Consider the following 5,818-nt stretch of genomic DNA (forward strand, 5'->3'; position numbering starts at 1 on the left):
TGTTATCAGCTCATGCGGAGGAGGACAATATTCACGAAAAGCGATACATATAAGACCCATAAATTCTACTCTATAATATACCGTCTCAAATATCCTATTTCAGCTTCAAATCAAACCACACCCAATAAATTGTCCCAATTTCCATATAAGCGCATAAGAGCCATTAATTAACGACAAAGTCGAAATTCATTAATAGTCAACATCCACATAGACCTGAGGGTACCAGATTCAAATAAACTTTTCTCTACTCATTCTTTTTATTTAGCTCTTTTATTTTATCTTTACTTATTTTCTCTATTATATTGTATTTACTAACCAAGTTTATTTGTCCTTGTCTGAGATTTATATCGTCTTATGTATAAAATTGTATAACTAATCTTTTTATTGTCACTTTTCGTCAAATATATAATATTACAAATAAATAGTAGAGGCCGTCAGTTTGATGGGCGGTCTGGGTGCCTAACACCTTCCCTGACCGTACCTTTACACCCGAATCCGCAATCTTTGGTTCAGACCGTGGTGACGGATCAGTCCCCATTCTAGGGATCAAAAGGGGCCTTTTCCGTTAAACTTGTTTTTGTATGTTTTTTTTATAAAACCTACTGGCGACTCCATATTTATTTACCTATTTTTTCAAAGAGGAGATTTTTTCAGGGATCTCACAGTGGCGACTCTGCTGGGGACTTAATAAGCGGGTAAGACTTGAAATTTATTTATAATATTATATATTTGACTATTTTTTTTATTTTTGATTAACAGGATAAGGATGTATTTACATGTCACAAATTATGTCCACCTCCAAATCATACACTTGTGTCAAATTTAATCACGTTGGTATAGTCCCTGTTCTCGTGTTATTGTTTTCTACGTTTTATCCTTATTCGTGCTCTAATGTTTTTTTTCTGTCTCTTTATATAATCTCAGTTTCTTTTATTGTATATATAAGACAAAAAAGGTGTGGCCTCCCCGTTAGCCAATATCACGCCATTTAAGCTACCCTATTCACCCTCGGTAAAGTATGTTGTATACTTAGAAGGTCCATTCGACCGACTAGGCCTTACACATATTTTCCACCTCATGACGTCGCGTTTTGGCAACTCGTCTGGTCCATATGCCTGGGGGAGCACAAAAGCGAGAGATACCCTCGGATATTTTAATGTTGTGAGTACCCATTTTCCTACCCACAAACCTAACTATAGATCCCGTAGAACCTTTGTTAGGATATCTTGTGCATCTTACTTGTTAATGGAGTATTTTCTTTGCCATGTACTCCATATGATTTATCGTGTATGATCACTCTCATAACCTTTTTTTTTAAAAAAAAAAAAAAAAAAAAAAAGATAATTAGATATGCATTGATATAGGCGTGTTTCACCTAACAAAAGTCTTAGTAGGCATCCTGTAAGTACACATCTACTAATAAATTGGTCTAAATATGGCACTGTGTCCTTACACACTCTAGGTTTCATCTTGTAAATATAAAAAGCATCTGCATGTGACCGCATCCCAGTGACCATCTATCAGTCTCCATATCATTTGCATTAGATCGCATATCTCATATCATCATCAGTCCATAAACCATTGCATTCTTCAGTAAGGGCATGCTTATTCACATAATCTAATCATTTAGAGAAGCATCATAGAACATGGCACATGTTTTGACATTCAGCAGTTCAGTCTGTCAGCGTTAGTCCGTCAGCGTGTCCGTCCTGTGCATGACGTGTCAAAAAATATAAGTTTAGTGTGTCAGCGTTAGCGTTAGTCCGTCATGTGCATGACATGTCAAAATATATATATCAGTACCTGCATCGTTGAATCCAGTATGCACCATTCAGCATCCTAGGTAGTTTGACGCACGCACTTCACATAGTAAATTCCATTCTTAGACAGTGTCTCATATAGAGCATGCATTACCTTACTAATCGTATCTAGGCTGTTTTCCTATGAGCATTTGCATATAGTACCATCCTCTGCATAACCCAGTCCATTGCGTCCTCAATAGAACCTCATGATCAGCATGTCAAAAAAAATTTACTAGATACTTGCATTTAGATTTCACCTAGCATGAGATAAATAAGTTTCTTCATTATAGAGAGTCCTGCATCTCCTTCGCCATATTACTCCATACTAGTCATGTCTCCTATAAAGGAAATAAAATCATTTTCTAAAAGCTAAGTCATGATCTGGGATAGGGAGGAGTAAACGAGACCCTAATTTTAATAGCCACTCTAGTTTGGGAACAAAAGAAGGTTACAAGAAGACTAGACAATACCAACTGACATGTAGTTTCCATCAAAATTTGTTAGGACCATCCAAGTCCTTTCTCAGTTGCATACTTGAATATGTATAAAAAAACTAAGAGTGAGAACAAACATGTCAATAGAACAAGAAAATTCACTCTTATAGTCATATAATCTCAAGTGTTCCTGACATTATCTAAAAAAAAAACTAGTTTGCAGAAGTATCTAATTAAAATAGGACCATTCTAGTCCTCTTTGAGTTGCATAAATAAAAGAAGAGCATATGTCTTTTTTTGTTAGTTGCTTGTTCTACTTTTTACCCTTAACTAGTAGAATAGACTTGAAATACTTTAGGTCGTATCTTTTTAGTGTAGATCAGTCGACCTCTTAGAGTCAGCCTAAACGAGGGCGTGCACTAGACCATCTTTTCCATCTCTGTGGTGTGATAATTCCTTGATCGCCGTGTCTCTAACTAGGTGACCTATAGGTTTGTAGATTCCATCTTTCTACTTGATTCGTTAATTTTCCACACTTCATGTGACTACTAGTTTAAATGAGCACAACTCTCTATTTACCAAATTTGTCAATTTCTCATATCTCAAATGACCACTAGATGAGCACAAACTCATATAATCGACCATTTTAGCAAATATTATCATTCACTCCCATTGGTGCTAGAAAATTAGCTCAAAAATATTCAAACCAGATTCTCAGTACAACTGTGTCCAAACATACCAAATAAGACATGGGAGCGCGCACTCCGTGCTATTTTATAGGTGACCACTAGTCGCTTAGAATGAACTAAAGATGTGGGTCCAAGTACCAATACAAGCTGAAAAATACTCACACCAAAGACTCTCATAATAAGTCCACAAAAAAATCTAATCAAAGTTGCACTTCAGTGTCAAAAGACTCAAAAATTCACAAGTAAATGAAAATTCCAGTCAAATTTGCAATCAACTCCAATGTCAAGAGTCTCAAAAATTCACAAAACAAAAAGAAATCCAGCCAAAGTTGCAATTTCTTTTTTCCGTATCAAAAATCTCAAAAAGTCAAAAGACAAAAAAGGTTCCAGTCAAAAAGAGAAAAAATTCAAAAGACAAAAAAGGTTCCAGTCAAAAAGAGAGAAAAAAAAAAAAGACAAAAAAAAAGTTCCAGAAAAAAAAAAAAACAATTCCAGTCAAATTTGCAATCAAATTGCAGAGTAGTCACTTTTTCATCTCTCAGACGAGTCAATCCACGGTTACTTTGTCTCCTTACCTCTTGGGACGATCCTTTCATTCATTTAGGTGAGTGAGAGAGGCACACAGATCTCCAGTGTCTTCTAACACTATAGACCCTTCTACTCCATTCCATTTATCACCCTCGTTTAGCATCTAAGAATTCGGTGGATGTACACTACACTTATACGGTCACAAAAGTATTTTATTTCTATAGTATTAGTTTTGGGTAATTAGCCGAGCTTGTTACTGTAAAGAGGGCAAAACTCATTTTACAATATGAATCTCAAAATCCAAAATAAATAAATAAATAAATAAAAAATTTGCACAATCATGACCCATACTACGTCGGAAAAAAAAAAAAGAAAAAAAGGAGAGGAAAACAGGTGTGCTAGCTAAGTGACTATTGCGTGACTGACACAAGAAAATACCTGAACAGGGGGGCTACCACAAAACATAGAGTGAAGAGTTTCAGTTAAGACCATGGGCATAGGGAAACACTCAACGCATATGTTTGACTACATTTAGACGGCAGCCCCGACCAAAAAAGTTATAAGGACTTACAAAGCAATGACAATTCAATAGCCACAACACCTAAGCAGCTAGGACTAGAGTACTATGCCCCTTGCCCAGATCATGCTCAATAGCACGTTTTTAATAAAAGAAAATTAACAGGACCAGAAATGATGTGTGTCTGTGGTCTATTTTAGGACAAGAATGCATTGTCAGTTAGCTAGTGTTTGTCTCCATTAGCATCTTGCATCATTAGCATCATAAGCATTTTTTTCCATTATCAGCATACACTACTTGCGTCGTACAGTATATCATAAATTATTTGCATTAATGTCGTAATGGCACTACCATTTCAGTCCTATTATCAAGCACATCACTTGATTTAGGAGATAAAAAAAAGCATAATTTCAGTTCAATCATATTATCAGTCAAGCACACACCTTGATTCATAAGACGAGTAAAAAAATGGTAAACTTGGCATTAATGTCACAATTGCGCTATCAGTTGAGTCAAGCACACGACTTGATCCGCGAGACCAGTAAAATTATCAGTTCAATCATATTATCAAGCATACGACTTGATCAGTGAAAACATCAAACGAAAAAAGAGCATGAATTTAATGTCAGTCAATAAAGAGACAGAATACTTACGATATGATGTCGAGCTTGAAAGCAAGAATGGAAATCCGGTAAAAAAAAAAAAAATTTGACAGGGCTCTTTCATCAGTCATCCGATCGCCAACAGAGGGTTCAAATGGCGGCACAACCGCTGTTCTCATCCCACATCAGAAAACAAAAGAATACAACGATGCTCCTTTATCAGTCAACTCGTCACCAATCTATTGCTCAGACGATAGCTACAACGGCACAGCTGCTGTCGATCGTGTCCCATATCAGGATAGTATATTTGAGCAATCATTTAGAGAACATAAATTCAAAATCAAAATCAATCGACGAAAAAATAAAGAGAAGCACTTACTTTGACACGGTGCTCCGTCATCAGTCATCCGGTCGTTAATTGAGGGCTCAAATGACGGCAATAGCAGCACAAAACCGCTAATCGCATCCCATATCAGGAGCTAACAATCTTCAAAGACGATTGATTGGGCTTTAATACTCTAAGCAGCAACAGACGAGTTAGTCAATTTGGAAATAATGGGGACGATTTACTGAATTTCTGGTGAAATGAAGAAATTGAAAGTTCAATTGAAGAAAAGGGGAAAATGAATGTTTGGTCTGGTAAGTGCTTTACGGAGGAAGCAAAATGGGAATTTTCACTCTCCTAAGCCTTTTGTAAAGAAACACCACATTATCTATGTGGATGAAGTTGGTTCACTTAATTATTTCTTGGTTTTCAAATTCGAGTTCGTAAATCTAAGTTTTACGTTCTTACGTCATTTTAAGTCAACAAAAATGATCTACCTCAATTTTTCAACCCGTCTTTTAATTAAGCATGTCTAATATACTCGGTTTTAAACCCGCTCTTATAAAATAAAATTTTATACCTTTCTATTTTGCGAAATAAAATTTTGCAATTCTCCAACCCGTTTCGTAAAATAAAATTTTACGATCCTCAAATCAGTTCCTTTTTCAAAATAAAATTTTGAAATTCATCTTGGTCGGCAGACCCTGACATGCTGTAGGCACTGAAAATTTATTAATGCGCCGAATAAATAAAATAAATTAATAAATCTGAGGTAATACTAAATTTTAGCTCGATTTAATTAATTTGCCCCGATTAAATGAAATACGGGTCAACTCGGATTACAAAATGGGTTATCCAAATCATTAAACCCGAAAAAAAAATCAAATTTGGGCCAAGTTCACTAATAAACCCATAAATGGG

At 35.7% G+C, this 5,818-nt stretch overlaps 1 long non-coding RNA gene across 2 annotated transcripts; it reads right to left on the reverse strand.

The window, feature by feature from the left end:
* Window positions 1-1,334: 1,334 nt before the first annotated feature.
* LOC141633358 (uncharacterized) lies at window positions 1,335-5,392 on the reverse strand. Of its 2 annotated transcripts, none has more exons than XR_012538131.1 (4): window positions 4,952-5,392; window positions 4,624-4,843; window positions 1,804-2,140; window positions 1,335-1,709 (listed from the first exon to the last, which is right to left on the reverse strand). It is a non-coding gene; the product is annotated as an uncharacterized LOC141633358 (long non-coding RNA). The 2 variants fall into 2 exon arrangements; XR_012538132.1 differs by having other exon boundaries at window positions 1,804-2,059; window positions 4,952-5,391.
* Between the last annotated feature and the right edge of the window lie 426 nt (window positions 5,393-5,818).

This window comes from Silene latifolia, chromosome Y (genome assembly GCF_048544455.1).
Source record: "Silene latifolia isolate original U9 population chromosome Y, ASM4854445v1, whole genome shotgun sequence".
Classification (NCBI taxonomy): domain Eukaryota; kingdom Viridiplantae; phylum Streptophyta; class Magnoliopsida; order Caryophyllales; family Caryophyllaceae; genus Silene; species Silene latifolia.